The 17,842-nt window shown below is 36.7% G+C and overlaps 1 protein-coding gene across 4 annotated transcripts in view; it reads right to left on the bottom strand.

Moving 5' to 3' along the window:
- Dscam4 (Down syndrome cell adhesion molecule 4) overlaps positions 1-17,842 on the bottom strand; it is a 360,507-nt gene that overhangs the window by 322,823 nt on the left and 19,842 nt on the right. The gene's annotated exons all lie outside the window — the stretch shown is intronic.

The raw sequence follows: 17,842 nt of genomic DNA, 5'->3' as shown, positions 1-17,842 counted from the left end.
GCTGGAGGGGATCTCACCACGGAAGGTCACGAAGGGCATATCTCACAAACTTTCTTTGAATTGCTTCGACCTAACTCAGATGGTTCATTTCCAATCTTCACAATTGGTTACCGATCCGTTAGATAAAATTTGAACCAGCAGGTCAAAGATGATGAAACACCGAGTCTTTCAAGACGTTCAAGCAACACGATCAAAGCCAGATTTAAGGTCAGTATACACAGCGTCAATTTGTGTGCCATTGTCCAACGAGCGCAAGCAGAGAGAATTAAACTGAATGAGGTTCGTACATGCAGTTCTCTTGGGATAGAAACCGTGTTGGTCGGTAGAAATGTAACCAAATAGGATATCATTGATGATGATCTCAAAAATCTTCGAGCTACCGCACAATGATGTTGCGTTTATCTCCTTTTTTGTGGACTGGGAACATAACGGATGTCTTCCAGCTGGAGGGAAATCGGCGCTCTCGCATAGAAGCATTGAACAGTACTGTTAAAGGATGAATCAGAGCGTCGCGTCGATGGCGGATTTAACATGCTGGGGAGTAATTTGGAAATTTCCCAGTGAGCAAACATCGCGGGGTGTGTCTCTGCATACATTTTCAATTTGAGTTGTAGACGATGTTGAACAATTGAAAGCACTTTTAAAATGTTTAGCGAACAGATTGCATTAACCAGATGCAGTACTAGCGAGATCGTCACCAAAAGACATCTCGATAGGTAATACTTTATCCTTCCGCTTGAAGTTTTCGAAATTCTAAAAACTCTTTGGGTTTCTCCGCAATTTACCTTGCATATGCAGGGTGTAGCGTTTGTACAAGAAGCAATTATATGCTCGATTAAGAGCTTGCTTAGCAAATGGACAACCAAGTAACACTAAAAACATAATTTCAAATAGTATGATATTTAGTTTGTCGTATAAAAGTACTACAACAGTACTATTTTACTAATTGAGTCATACTAATGTGTGATAAGTGCAATAGAAAACATAAGCGCACGAATCCATTTGCATTGTAAATTTGTTTTATTAATTTGGCATCACTCAGGTACTCGGAAACACGTTTGAAAAGCATGAAATTTTGGTTACATATATTGTTTGGCAGATATCACAAATCAAGTGTTTTATGTTTCAACGTACAAATAAGAATTATGGCCAAATATGTTTCATCAAAACAAATAAAAGTCTATGTGTATTAAATAATGTGGTACATTTCGTTTGGCAGGTAAGACATAATCAACCATTACAAAGACTTTGCATAGCCTGCAAATGTTTTGTAACAGCATCCATAAGTTATCGAGTGAAAAATTATCCTTTGAATTTTATAAACCCCCATATAAACCCATTTTGCGAGAACCATTGTTAAACTTAGTTTCGATTTCTCAGATTTCCGTGTTTGAACAACGAGAAACGACATTTTTCGCATTTAATAGGTATAAACAATACAACAGAAAGCCTACAAGCACTTCTTTCGGGAACGTTTGATTGACGGATTCAGATAAAAGCGGCAGTAGCCAAATATGTTTTTTAAAGTCATATTTAAATTTCGTTGACAATCTGTTACATATGTGCTTGGAATTATTACTCAATACGCTAAGTATGTTTTTTACCAGTCTTATTAAGTTTTTTTTTTCTAGTTACATAAACATGGAATATTTACATCTTTTTCATCTGGAATATGTTTCTAAATGTCCTAAGATTGTCATATTTTTGATCATTTGAGACATTCAGGTACATCAAAAACTAAATCAACTATTCGGGTTTTTCAAAACACACTGCCGACTAAAGTTTCCAGTATAGGACAGTGATATGAAAATAAAATAAATTCTAATCAGTTTTTAAAAAGCTACAAATCTCTCCATGTCTGGCTTTGATGCTTTAGCACAAGCTTTTGCCTGCTCTCAACGTAGTGTTTTATAGAGCACTTCCACAGTTATCATTTGGGTTCTCTAAGAATATTGAGGTAAATGCATATTCGTAATCTGCATTAAAAATGGATCTGAAATCCAAAATTTCATCCATTTTGATACACTGGAACTATTTTAAGTAAATGTGATTACATTAGCAAAAATAACCATCTTAGCGCCCCTCGGTGGTGCTTTGTATGGGAGTGAACTGTCAGCTTATTAGTTTAGAGTCAAACAGTGAAATTATGACTTTGATTTAAATCTTGACAGTATGACAAATGCTACCAAGCATTATACTATTTAATCAAGTACCGTCAAGCAATTTTTCTGACCCTATAATCACATATATTGCAAGTACTTGAGGCATAGAAGTCAGAAAACTTTTGATGTTTGTAAGCTTTCTGTAATGCTGAGTTGATGCTGTGATCGGTCATTTCAAGTCGGGTACATTTTTTCTGTGTGTTTTGTTATGACAACAAATCATATGGAGACAGACAACTGCAGAATATCTTCACCGTTGTTAGGAGAATACCAGGAACAGATCATCACTACTTCAAAAAGAGAGCCGTATAGAAAAAGAGAAAACGAAACTCTTGGCGAAAGGAGTTTCTTTGTAATGGGTGGATAAAAGTTTATCGGTAACGGAGCTGGAGGATCTAAATGATTTGGAACTACATACAGCGGGATTGCCGTGTTCGTAATTATCCTTCTTTGCAAGCCGCTTCAAACACAATTAAACATGCTAATGGGTTTTCCCAATTTCAATCAGCTTTCATCGCATCTTCTCTCATTCCATGTATCTGTAAGTCAAAAAGTAAACAACATATCAATCTGTAATATCATTTAGTTCGATCATCATCAGACAGCGGTGTCATTTAGGTCAATCAGCGTGCAAACATAATCTCTAAACTTTGGTCCTCTGCTCGAATCTTAAAATCAATAACCAAAAGGCCGTTACTAACTAGGCTATCTGAGGTTACACTTAGTTGAATGTTATTGCATATCAATTGCATATCAATATGCACGTGCTAAGATACCATTTAAAGTTTTTAAATCGGTATATTTTATATTGAAAAATTTTATGCGAGTTTTTATGTAGCATGCTGTGTTTGCATTTGGATTACTTTCATGTGATCTGGTTTTTAGTCTCATGAATTAGCTCCTTTTTTTCTTGGTGAAGTTACCATAACGTTTGATTTGTTTTCACAATGTTTTGTCTCATATAGTAAAACATTTCTTAGGATTCATTTTTGATTGTTCATATATATGATATTTTAACCATGTCTGTAACAAATATAAATAAAAACCTCGTTTAAACTCACTTGTCATTAAGCTGGGAATGAGCTATTTTTTAAAGATATATCAAACTTTCCAACATGCGGTGTGCATTTTCTCCATATTGATGTGACAAAACAGAAAACAATCATTTATAATTATATCAAATACACTGTCTGTGTCTTTTATTTTTTTTTTTGATCAATGAGAAGGGTAAACATTGTTTCACTGTATGAAATTACAGTTAGAAATAAAATAATGTTATATTTTATGATAACGGAAAATCTAAGACTAAAATATTTCTAAACTTTTGCTGGAATCAGCAACAAAATAATGGCGCATTGCATTTTGAGAGGCAAAATTGTTAATTCCACCAAAAATTTGAAAGCGCACTTTAAATTTATGTTCTATTACTCTAGCTGTTAATTTATTACTTTGACTATAATTAATTCTGTTCTCTCCGAATAATTTAATCTTGCAAAAATGTTCCGGACAAATCGGTCTACACTTATGTATGACACAATTGTTTAACCTTACTTCAATAAATATATTATTCAAATCTGTGAAAGGACCTTAGAAATCAAAAGTATTTTCTGGTCTACTGGAACGTTTGTATGACAAAATGAGAACCTAAAATTTACATATGTTTGTTTAGATTATGTTTGTTGAAATGCTTATATGACATATTATTTAGTGTTAGAGAAATCACACATTACATGCTGTGACATAATTGGCTCCACCTTCTGCGCTTTTCTGATCTTATAGAAGAAGGAATAATAGTTCAGGCGTTTTACTGGAAAACATTTTAGAAAGTCACACTGGGATTCCAAATATGTATATGAAACATTTGGTGTTACTTGGGCAACGAGAACTACAAAATGTTCGGAGTTCTTTCGATCTCAACTGCTTTAAATGTCGTTTAGGACGAGGTCTACGCAGGGGAACATGATCGGCAGTAATGTGATGCGTATTACGTGTAAAACAGTCAATAGTGGAATCAATATCTCGACCAGTCCATGCGGTAAAGTGTTTCTAGCATTCCTTCAATATCTGCTCTACAGAAGTCATAGCTAGGATCCTCTGGAAAATTTACATAAGCAAAACCCTTAGACACGTCGATTTCGATTACTTCTTCATTTCTCAATAGTGATGGAGTAATACGACAGATGTGAAATTCACGCTTCGTTTACAGCAAGTTTAGTAAATGGAGGGCTTGATCGGTACTCGATAGTTTCCGCAACAACATAAAACGTCAAAGGCTACGTCATCTGTATTAAAATGTGTTAATTGTAAATTGTATGAATAAAGAACGCAATATGAACTAGGACGTTAACCATGCCGCTTTTAGCTCTGAATGCTTGGTTTGTAAAAGACTTCTTGATCAGAAGAAAATTTTTTAATCACCAATTTTAACGTTTCCTCTATTTTCAAGACCTCAGATATCGACGATTTGTGCAAAATAAATGCACATAATTTGCAAATCTTTTCTTTCATTTTGCATCATTTTTTTTAAACTGCACGAATCATGATGAAACATCAACACTACAAAAGGAGCTCATTTAATCAAACTACTGTCAAAAGATTCCAAAACCGACCACTACTGTAAAATAAATTCTATTTCCAGATTCCAACTGAACCAAGCTTCTATGTTCACTAAATTCCCTGGGATCTCTTCTCCGGATTTAAAACTATCATCAATATTTTTATGTGCTTTCCTCATAATTCACTTGCAATACATATTTGGTTCAAAAATATTTTTTATTGATTCTACATTACCTAGCGTGGTTCAAAATATTGATTTGGCTCCACCAAGCTCAAGCGTCCTGAATATTCTCCCAAAATTTGAGCTCATTCAGTTGCGACCGCATACTGCCCATTGGACTTTATATATTGAACCATGGAAAAGTGATATTTTTGTTCTTCTCGTCCTAACCTTTTGCTTTAATGGTTTATGTGTTAGCTTGCTATCTGTACTTAAAATTTAAATAATAAATAAAATTTCTTCTTCTACAACTTTCCCAGAAACTATTTTTGATTGAACGTCATTATAATTAATTATTAGTTTATTAGGAAGATGACATCTTCTGATTATACCATTAACTCCTCAACAGGCAACATTGGCGTACTTAGCGCGAAGAACATGATGATACTACCACTGTACTCCTTTAATCTAGTATCTAGATTAAGGTACTATATTTAATCAGTATTACAATCGATGTACTAACGGGTGTTCAATAAAAAAAATAGAATGATTTCAGTGCCGTCCAGCGCTCTTGTGAGAGCATCGCAACTAAGTTGCGTCGTACGGCAGACCAGGGCCCCTTCTTCAGTATTCATTGACGTTTTACGAATAAACATTATGTTTTTAATAAAAAAAAATACTGAATTCGTTGAAAAAAAAAAATACTAGCTATATGACTGAAAAAGTTCTCATTTTTTATTGAACACCCGTTAGATCAAAGTACTACAACTATAGTCCAATCATTTCTATCAATGGTTCAAAATGTACTCGCATATGAATCCCATATGATATCAGTGTACGTATCCTAACAAAATACCACTGCTGTGAATGTTTGCACGTAACGAAAGATAAACTCATGTTACAACGAATGTTTTTTGACCATTAATGCTGGCTTTTCTGACTAGATGTAGTGGAAAAACAACAACTTACATAAATATCCTTAACCGTCATTTCTTAAACATGATGATTTTCCATATTAGACTGATATACGAGTGCCATACGAACAGTGTATATCTTAAGTTATGTCATTTAGGCTTCAAACATCTGTTTTTTAACTTTTAAACCGATTCTTGGACAATAATTTGTAAATGTTTTAAACAATATTTATTTTAATATGATGCATTAAATGTTACCAGTTGGAACTAGATGCAGACGGTGTCAATTAATTTTATAAATTCGATTTATCATTGAAGTAATGTGTACCAGTTTTGGCTATACGTTCCTATTATGGAGTATTCCAATTAAGGCATATTGGAATCCCATAGGCCATAATTTGAGATTTTTACTTTACAAAGTTATTTCTATTTGAACATATTTAAGTTTTAATTATAATTTAAATTGTTCAAAAATTGAGTGGAGTTTTAGATTCATATACAATTATGAAAACAAAAATTGAATTGATGGATTGTCAAGTTATCTTTAAAGCAACGGAATTTCTCAATTTGATTTTCAGAGTTGGTTGGAGGCTTTAGCGGGATAATTTATTAGCTAGAAAAAAATCCAAAGAGGTTAGGTAGATAGTTCTGCTAGAGCACAAAGAGGGTAGGCAGATAATTCTGCTAGAAGCTGAAAATTGTGACAGTACTAGTCAAACGCACACTTCTTCACCTAACTCATACGTTAATGGATGAGGAGATTTGAAGTATTTCTTCAAATCTACAGAAATACTTCAAATCGCTTCATTTGTATTAATGTATGAGTTAGGTAAAGAAGTGTGCGTTTGACAAGTACTGTCGCATTAATGGGAATTCGCTCATTTTCAACTTCTATTAATTTTTCATATTGCCGTACTCAAGCGGAACTATCTACCTACCCTCTTCAGACCTTTCTCTAGCTAATAAATTATCACAGTAAAGCTTCAAGCAAGACAGCATTTCCAACCAACTCTGAAAATCGTAAACTTCACGTATGAAGTACCGTTAAAACATTTTAAATGCAATTTGATTTGTTTCTTTAAGAACCATTGCATTTTAATTTGATTGAAAACTTGCTGATGTCTGCTTAAGATCCTTTTTGAAATCTGTTTCTGTGATAGAAATGTGAAGCTTATTTTAGATGCTGTTTTTCGATCGATATTTTTGCGCCGTTGGACTATTTGTTGTGGTTTTTAAATGTTTTTACATACAAATTATTTATTTATTAAATCAACAGAGAAAGTTATGGTAAAAGATCGTTGTGAGGTTGTTGACACCTGTGGCCCTTGTTTGGAAGGTCTTTCAGTGGCAAACGGTTTCCCAAACAAATCACAAATAACTGTTGCGTTTTCGAAGAATTATAGACAAAAGTGTGTTTCATGATGATAAATTATAATTCCATTAGTTCCATTTTTGGGGGCGTACAAAAAGAAAAATTCAATAGTGAAGGGGAATTTTATTTCAGGGCATGATTGCGTTTTACATAAAGTTGGTTTAGAAGTATCAGGTGTCATCAGGAAGGTGAAATTGTCTATAGTGGGGCAAAAGTTCGAGTTGTGTACCAAACCCATGTAAGCATTCAAAGATGTCTAAAACGCATTAATTTACGCTAAGAAATCCTAAATGTGAAAAGCCTTGACAAATTGCAACCCTATTTTTGTGAAAAACCACTATTTTCGAGAGGATTCCGTTGTTCACCAAGTTCGGACAATATCTGGGCACAAACATTTGGTTCTATAGGTGCTTCACACCACCATGAAGTATTTAAAGATTTGTAGTTGCAAAAGCTTTCAAAAACTTATCATTAAGATTGCGAACTTTTGCTCCAAAGTTCGTTTTGAACACTCTTCCTAAAAAAAACATCGTTCTAGTGACAAACGTATTAAAAACTCATCAAAATTCGGTTAAAAAAGTTGTAACCTTGAATGAGAGATCCTGTGCGTGGCATTAATTTGATTTCCACGGTTGAGCAGCATGTGGATTCCACGCTAAGAAACAATGTAAAATTGATGAAGTATACTTTCAACGTTTGGTTGAACACCTTTTAACTATCCTACCACCCCTCCCCTTAGAACCAAAAAAAAAATGGCTATCCAAAATCTTCGCGAATTAAAAGAAAATACTTTTCTTTGCTTTTTAAGACTACTACACCAAATTTTCATCGAGGTCTTGAACAACCAAAGGGTTTGCCGTGACCTTGTATTGGATTGACACCACTGCTGTGTATTTTAAGCGGATTTATCATTCCCCTTTGAATGGCTCAATTTAATCCTTTTGAGGTATGGTTTAATGGAAGTTCCATTGAGGATGTTGATAGGGTTTTGTGGTGAAACCGGTAGAGAATATTTTAGGGATAGTTTGACTGACCTGCCCTGAATTGATTTATGACATTATTTATCTTTTGGATGCCCGTTTCTCGGAATCGAACGATTTCTTTTCGAAATTATTAAATTTCCATCTAGAATTCCCTGAGATTATTGTGTTTCGAAGGTATATAATGTATATTAGGTATGTACTTAATCTAAAAAGGATAGGAAAACTTACTTTTTTTTTGCAAACGATGAAAGTTTTGAGAATGCCGAATAAGTTATTAGTTTTAATATTATTCTAGCAAACACATCGTGTTCGATTATGCTCTAATATTGGGCTGGCCTATTGTTTCAACTAAGGATTGAAGTATCTTGTATCTAATTTCCTACGCAAAGATTAACCTTTAAATAGAATTTGCTTCAACTAAGTCAGTAAAAAAAAATTGTAAATAATTTTACAAACAAAGCACTCTCGCATCATTTTCTTTGGTCATTACATCTCTACTGAAACATTGCTCCAGCGAACGCTTAACATTGTGTTTTTGAGCGATTCTACACATTATTGCTTCCATTCACTTCCTATATAAATGTTTTTTTTTCTGATTTATGAAATCATTAGATGATTTAATGATATGTTGTACTTGTAAGTAACAAGAAGAGGGTGTAAAGTATGGGGTTGACTTATAAAACCTGTCAATTTCGCTTTCAGAGCGTCACAATCAGCGATCTTATGATTCGTGAGTGAGCACTGGCACAAAGTAAAAATGTAAAAGTGTAAAAGTTGATTCACATTTTGTATAGAACGACAATTTTATATTTGTTACTAGGATCTGGGGGTTTGAACCATTTATCCTTCTTTTTTCGCTGCACCAGTTATTTGCTTTATTGAACTCTGAGTCTAGAGAAGCGCAATGGCTGGCAAAACGAAATGTCAAAGTTAGAGTCAATCGAGCAACGCATATTTTGATTTCAATGGCAGTGTTTCTAGAAATCGCCTGGGCATAGGTTTCCGAGGTTGTTTTGTTTTGAATCTGCTCCTCTCTTACTTTAGACCCTCTGTATCCTGGACTACATAAGATTTATTTAATCTTTCAATGGAATAGTGACAAGAAAAGTTACGTGAAAATAACTTGCATAGAATAATGTGGCTTCTTGCATTCTTATTGAAATATTGGATGGGAAAAGCATTTTTGAGCAAGCCTTTCTATTTAGTACACATATGTTCAGAGCTCCGTACAATAATATTAATAAATGAGCTCAAATCAATTGCGTCACGGTTGAGTTTGGCCATGACCAAGAAAATTAATCCGTGTTAAACGACGTGAAACTTTTCAATGAAAAATACATTTACCAAGCCGGGATTGGTTTCACAAATCTGCCCATTGCATGTAGTTTTTCCAGCATTCAAGTAACTCACCCTCACCCATTCTCATGCCATGCATTCATTAACTCTCTCATTTTCCCCCCCCCCCCCCCCCCTTTTCTGCATCCTTATTTCCAAACTCATCTCACATCTTAGCTCTCTCCACTGGTGCTTTTTCCCATCTCAAGTGGTTTTCCCATCTCTCTCTCTCTCACGACCACAGTTTGCAGCAAAAATGTAAACATCAGCAACAGAAGTGAAAGAAAGCATCCTCGAACCCTGCTTAACCACCCACCTCCCATCCGATCGCACCTGCCGATATCAGATGGGTTCCTCTGAGGCGGCTGGCGATGAAATGGAGTGGGATTTATCACGGAATAGGCCCGCTCAGTTCCATTATCGTTTACTCGGTTTTCCTTCGACGGGGGATGTCGCATGTCACCACGATGGAAACGTGTTGCGGTGCGGGTGGCAAAATTGCGAGAGCTAGGGAGTTGCCATAAAAAAGGAAAAAGCAAGAACCTGCATTCTCCTGACAGGGATCGGTACGCTCTAATACCACTCCATTAGCATAAAAGGATGCTGCGTGTGAGCAAATGAGTCTTTTCTACTTCTTGCTTCGTATTTTTGCTTTTTTTTTTGTTTTCATAGCATTGCTTTTTTCGGTCTGGTATTACATGGATGGAGTACTCGAACAATGAACGGAGAGGACAGTGTACTCCAGCCAGCTGCGCTTCGCTCTATAAATTTGCCGTCGCTGAAATTTGTTATCATCATCGTCAATGTCATCAGCTAAATGAATGGGTATTTTTCCCTTGATGGAAGCCGGTGCACTGCAGTGGATTGAAGTGGCATTATTCCTTACATACAATTTGAAATCAACTTAACCAACCATGACGTGATTTGTATTTGTATATTCAATTTTCATTTAGCAGATTATTCAACAACTTGTTCGTCAGGCAATCGGGATTTTCAAAATGTTGGTGGTCAAAGTTGAGTTTTTATAGTGATAGTGAGATTTTTTTAAGCTTATTATTTACTTGAATGATTTTGACTTTCTCAAAGCCCACGCACATTATGTTGCGGTAAAATGACAGCTAAATCTAGCGGCGCCGGTGGTGTAGTGGAAAGCGTGATTACCTCTCACCCCACCAGGCCTGAGTTCAATCCCAGTCGGCACCGCCGGGATGTTCTGAGGCATAACATCCTCTGATCACGCCAAGCCGTTGGTCCCCGGTTCATGAGTTGATGGGTCGATAGGTAGGGTCCATGCAAACCGGGGGCAACTTGACAACTCCAGTATATTGCCAGTGTACCCCGACAATTTGGTGCTGGTAGTTCTGTCAAACTCACAAATTTCAGAAGTGTTATCTGAATAGGGCGAATACAGAAATGATGCACAGTAAATAAAATGCAAGTTTAAAATTCATCTTATTGTCGCACGCCCTCCAAACCGCAACGCGCGTCTGGTACATGTGACATCTGACGTCAAAATTAACATAAGCGACACAAGTAGTCCAGTGATGCCAGTGAGTAATGTCGTTTTGATTTTCAGTCGTATGCACAATTCATAATATTTTTTGTGTAGTCTCATATGTCTGACTAGTACAGAACCAAAACCTCAAACATATGATTTGTAACACGAACATGTGTGATTGTAATCGAACTAATCAAATTAATATAATTTAGAATACAAGGAATACGAGGGCATGCTTGGCATACACAGTTTTGGTCACGAACTGCTCATTTGCTAATAACTTTGCACACAGTTGACAAAACATAGTTCTGTTTGAAGCAGTAAATTGAATAAAGTGGAAGCTTGTTATAGGTACGTAAGAAAAAGTAGATTTTAATTCCAGTAATAAACTGTATTTGTTTTTGTGTTGTAAAAATCAAGTGAGAAATGCTCACTGCACATCGCGGACTTTAAGTGTAAAAATTAATTGGTATTGATTCAAATGTTAAGATTTACCTACTCTTTGCATATCTATAGTAAGCTATGATCCTAATCTTTTACTTTAAAGAAAAACAAATGTCAACAAATGAGGGAAAAGTTATTAAAAATGAGTAGTTGGTGTGTACAACTGTGTATGCCAAGCATGTACGAGGGTACTTTCGGTGTTTTCGTCGCTATTGATAGTATCATCGATGATAAACAAAGAAAGAATGGTTTTGCAGCGAGCAATACCCCGTAAAGAATATAACTTACAGTTACACAAGAGACGAACCAGCTAAAGGCTGAAAGTCTCTATAATAAAGCAAAAAAAAAACTTACACACTTAGAAAAAATCGCCGACTTCGGTATTTCATGTACCGAATTCTCAACAGCTGAATGGTCGGTAATGTTTTCGGTAATCTTGAACCGAACTGGGTTTACTGAAAAATCTGTAAACTGGATCAGCAAAATTAGCTGTCAAATTTACCGAACGATCGGTAACGTTAACCGATGTACATTGCTTGATTTGTAGTCGACTTTACCGGAGAACTGTAATTTTGAGGACGATATGCAAATCGAAAATTACCTGGGGATCTGTATTTTTTTTAATAATGTAACCGACTCAACTGTAATTTGTTTTCATATTGTTTCAAAGTGGCGATCGATTTTAGCGGCGCCGGTGGTGTAGTGGTAAGCGTGATTACCTCTCACCCCAGCAGGCCTGGATTCAATCCCAGTCGGCGCCGCCGGGATGTTCTGAGGCATAACATCTGTGATCTCGTGTGTCCCCGGTTCACGAGTTGATGGGTCGATAGGTAGGGTCCAGGTGTGAGAGCTGCCTCCCTGGCGTCGGTAGCATTGGTGCTCAGCACGGAAAACATAATCGACGGAAAACAAATCAAGGAAAAAACAAACCTGCAACCCATGCAAAAATTTGGCTGCAGTCGTGATCAAATACCTAAACATCTGTAATTTTTAGCATTACCGATCTAAGACGGTATTTTTTTACCGAACTCAGGGTCTCTGTTTAAGTGTTATAACATGTAATATAGGCTGCCTTGCAAATGAGCACTCATACATAAGATTTTCAGTGAAAACTAGATGTTGTTTTTTTTTTAATTTATTTGATTAGGCTCAAACGAATTAACTTTGCAGAGCCGAGGATTCTTGTTCACTTTGCAATACAGCTTAAAACTATAGTCAAAAGGTACAACACAATAAACACTTTATCTTCCGTTATCCAAAAAGCCTCCTCCTCCATCAGAACGGGAGCCGCTTCCAGTGGTTTCATTGTATGGCAGTTACGCCAACGAGGGTCAGAGCACTTCCATTGCAGCAATGGATGCAAAACGTGGTCAACATTCACACACACATCACTAAATGGTTGCTTTCCAAAGTCAACAACGCATCGACCGAAAGAACTGCTGATGAAGAACAATGAGAAGGACCACACAATGGTTGCTGCCGAGAAAACAGACGATCGCGTGGCACACATCGAGAGTGGCCTGCTTCTGTCGACAGCCGAGTGAACACTGAAAACTAGATGTATGAGTGCTCATTACGTTGCGTGGCGACATCTACTGTTTATAAATGAGTACGTGAAACTAAGTTTATCTGTCACCTTGCCTGGGGCTTGGGTTCATGTGTGAGAGCTGCCTCCCTAGCGTCGGTGGCATGAGTGCTCAGCACAGAAAGCAAGATCGACGTAAAACAAATCAAGGATACAAAAAAATACAGCTACATCTATTTTCAAAATGGCAGATCGGATGCAATGTGTGTAGGTCTTCAGTCTGATGACAATCGAAACGGTTATTTTCGCATTGTCCATCGTTCGGCCCATATTTCATGGCAACTGTAACAAAAGCGTGCCTAGTGAACAAATCTTTGGAAATGCCTTTAATGTATTCAGAGACGACAGAAATTTGCAGGCGTCTTAGAAGAAGCCAGACGGCGGAGTCCTTACGGTCAATTTTAACTCAGAAATCATATCAAAAATTAAAGAATTCGAGCATGCTTAGGGGAAATTACACATAGGCGGTGAAGCGCACGTGTTCTCCTTAATGTATTTTCTACCGGGGTATGCTCATAAAAACACTTTTCATGGCTTTTTTTTCCAAAGTGCTGAACAAACTCTTCCTGAGTTTAAGTTTCACATCTATCTTAGAGAAATAATTATAATAGAGAGCTCACTTAATCATTTCCCGAACAAAATAATTTCAACACTGTCATGAGCGCTATCTATTGATAAACGGGTGAAGCTTTTTGTTCCTGCCCTGTGCACTTTGTGATCGTACCGTGCGCGTGCATATTAATTACCGGCGCATTTTCTTTGACAATGAAAACCGATATGACAACTTGATCAGCTGATGGAAGTTAAACTCGATTGATTTTAGAATAGGTCCTATCTTCATTTGTTGTTCAATAATCTATTAACTTTATTCACTTTCTACCGCGATCTGAGCGATAGATTTGCAATACTGATACATGCAATCAACAGTTCAAGATTTGAGCTTTTGATTGCGTGAGTCAATATTGCAAATCCATCGCGGAATAAATTTAATCGATTCTTTGATCGAAAAATGGAGATAGGACCTATTCTAAAATCAATCTAGCTATCACGTCTATAAAGCTTTTTGCGCACACTAATGCATCATTTAAACTGAAGGAGTGTGAGCAAGAGAGAAACAGATTAGTGGGAAAACAAACCAACCGTTCATCCTTGTGTGCTAAATAGAGAAAGACGATTAAACGTCAAAAAAGTCTATACCGAAATAATAAAAACAACCTTAATTTTTGATGCTTTCCTCATTTTTGATTAATTCTAGATAAACATTTCAAAGGGTGCTATCTGCATTGATCGATTCTCTTCATCGATTTCCTCTTTCGTTAATAACTCCGAGATAACTCAGCTACAAAACTTTTCTCTGTTGTATTTGACGTTTTTGACGTTAGTAAGAAACTTCTTTGTCAAATTATGTGTTAAAATCTAAGAGAAGAGGTGACAATACGGGGGCGAAAATGAACCACTTTTCTGTCAAACGTGAACCAGCTCCTGATTGGCCGATTTCATGTGCGTAAGTAGAGATAGAGATAGATAAAGATAGAGATAGAGATAGAAATAAAAGAGGAAGAAGCTAATTGTCACCTCTTAGGTTAAAATTAGCGCAAAATCTGTTTACAGAGCAAAGGTTATAGAAAGTCGATGAAGAGAATCGATCAAAGCAGATAAGACCACTTAAAATGTTCATCGAGATTTATGTGGTAATTATTGATACAAAAAGATCTTTGCTTGTACGGAAAAAAGTGTGTTTGAATGCATTTTTAAAAATTAAGATTATCAAATTATATCCCGGTACTTTGATTCCTTCGGTGTTGAACCAGCTTCGAGCGGATTTTGGAATTCTTCGTCACTGTGCGCTGAAATTGAATCACAATTCCAGCTGGTAGAGGATACATTCTTCTACCTGTTGAAGTCATTGATTTTCATGTGTGAGCATTTATTCGCGAGAAATCGACGGTTAAAGCCATTGTTTACAAAAGCAATTACGCCCCTTTGAAATGTTGACACTGAATTACTTGTTTGAGTTGACAGCTGGCAGTTTATCGTACATGTAAAATGCGCACGCTTGCTGTGAATTAGTTCACCCGTTGGCTGTTATAATCGAAAGAGGCGCTGTTTCAGTGATGCGAAGTTTCCTTCGAAATGAGCTCTCTATTATAATTATTTCTCTAAGCATCTATGGAGACTTTAATCAACGCCATGCTGACTTCTGGACCATTCTGGACTGAAAATAAAAGTATCTTACTCCCAGTCGTTGGGGGTAATGCAACATTGCAGTTCCATTTTGACAAAACTGCTTAGGACTGAACCAAATCAATCACATTAAAAACCAAAAAGTTTACTATTTTAGCGGCGCCGGTGGTATAGTGGTAAGCGTGATTACCTCTCCCCCAGCAGACCAGGGTTCAATACAAGTTGGCACCGCCGTGATGTTCTGAGACATAACATCTCTGATCACGCCTTCCTTCGGAAGGGAAGTATGGGTCGATAGGTAGGGTACAGGTGTGGGAGCTGCCTCCCTGGTGTCGGTAGTATTGGTGCTCAACACGGAAAACAAGATCAACGGAAATCAAATCAAGGGAAAAAAAATGCTATTTGGACTTTATACTAACGAATTTTTATGAAGATTTCAGTGTGACCGAATCATTTCAAATGGTTCTCACTGTTCACGGTTACCTTGGAAGAGTTTTACAAAAATCATTTTAGATTTTCGGTCCTTGAAAAGATTATTGTCTACCCTACTCGATATAGCGGCGCCGGTGGTGTAGTGGTAAGCAGGCCTGGGTTCAATCCCAGTCGGCGCCGCCGAGATGTTCTGAGGCATTACAACTCTGATCACGCCTTCCTTCCAGAGAAGTAAAGCCGTTGGTCCCCGGTTCATGAGTCGATGGGTCGATAGGTAGAGTCTAGATGTGGGCTTGATTGCCGATTTGGCGTAACTGGTAGCTCGCACACGCTTACTATCACCACTAACAGGTAGGGGAAAGTTTTCCCTATCTGATGGTTGCATTAGCATGCGTGGGCGAGCTTCCAGTTACGCCAAATCGACGATCAAATGCATTGTTTACAAAGGCTGATACGTCCCTTTGAAAAAGCTATCGATAAATGGTGTGGCTTGCCTGCAAACATTATGGAAAAAGTAATTGAGGCATTAACAAGATCGATTGTTTTCGAACTCCAGAACGATTATTTTTCATGTTTTTTTTAAACACAATCCGGTTCCACAACATTAGGGAAAGACGCTCAACATAATGGACAAAACGCATCATAAGATTTGGGTAAAATGCACTGCTTTGAAGAGGTAAACGATAATCTGCATTTAGAGAATAAAACGGCATGATGTATTTCAAATGATTATTCTTATATTGTATACCAAAAGTAAGGGCTAAATAGAGTGTAAAACTGTAATTGATAAAGAAAAGTATCATAAATTTTTGTAACAAAGCAATTCGTTCCATGTTTTAGCTAATTTGTGGTTCACTTTGTCATTTTTTGCTAAAAAAAAAAACAATTTTCAAAAGAATCAATAATTTAATGCATGATTTCTTGACCGGAATTGATTGTGAATCCTTCAAATAATAATCTCAATCTTAATTTTCTACAAGTGTTTTTCTACAATACAATTCCGAATTGAATACGGTAGTTGGGAAACGGATTTGAATGCCTACACGTGATCATCCCAAAATTTCGTGCACCTTGCTATAATTGGTAATGCGTCCGTGTACTTAATGGGAATTTTGGGTTCAAATTCAATCGGTTGTCAACGTTTCAATCGGTTTTGTTGTTAGAATTCAAGATGTAAACGATATTCAGTTCGGTTCACATCCTATAGTAAAACAGAATAATTGCTGGATGGTATCATGCATCATTATCATGAGTATTCATATCGCCTAGTGGTTGCGTACCACTATATAATGGTATTATAAATGGTATATAGGACATTCGGTCCCACGTTCATCACTCGCGCAATTATTCGAGGAAAAGTCCACAAGAGGATAGTCTACCAATCGAAGGCCTTCCGTGAAAGTATATTAGTTGATTTATTGAACAACATTCTAGTTAAGTTTTCAATGCTGTGGCTACGATTCAGCTCAACTCGAGATCCAGCCAGTCGTATTTTTCGTTAGGATAATGCTTAAAAAATCCTTACCAAATGATTTTGAACGAATTGAATTTCCAATTCAATAGAAAATTATAATTGCACAATAATTCAAGGCAAAATGGTATATTTCATTTAGATTGAAAAGGATAATTAAACAATATATTTCAATTGATTTCCACAAAGGTACACTTTGCACTCATACTTTAAATTCAACCAAAAGTTATTGCATCCGTTGGCGAAAACTATCATCATCGTAATGCTTCGTATCCTACGATGATGATATTCAAGGCAGCAAGGAAATTTTGGCAGGTCCGAAATCCACCCCATGCAGAATAAAGTGGTTCAGAAAATTTCCGTACCATCGAGCAAGCTGTCGGATGTCGACAGTGAAGCAGAGTAAAGATGACGGCGGAAAATGCTTTTTAATTAATATGTAAATTTTAAATCTATTTCCGAGTTTGGCGCTAACTTTTCGCTCCGCACAATTGGTTCGAAGATGAACAAGAGCGATAACGAGGCTGCTGCCTAGAAGATGGGCAGGGCAGGACATGAAAGGATTGGCAGTGGAGGCAGCTTCGGTAGCGCGTTTTTCCACTGCTTAATTCGTGGAAGTTAATTGGTGTTGAAAGATGCTTTAAAGTTGGTGGCTGGTGTCGAGAAAATGGAACTCAACCCGAAACCAACACTGCCAGGATGATAATAACTGGAAAAGTTGACGAGGGATCACGTGTCACCTGCGC

The sequence above is a fragment of the Ochlerotatus camptorhynchus genome, unplaced genomic scaffold (assembly GCF_037179485.1).
Source record: "Ochlerotatus camptorhynchus isolate MF236.1 unplaced genomic scaffold, CSIRO-AGI_Acam_v1.1 ptg000146l, whole genome shotgun sequence".
NCBI lineage: Eukaryota > Metazoa > Arthropoda > Insecta > Diptera > Culicidae > Ochlerotatus > Ochlerotatus camptorhynchus.
The sequence above is the reverse complement of the archived record's forward strand: the minus strand, read 5'-3'. Positions and strand labels throughout refer to the sequence as shown.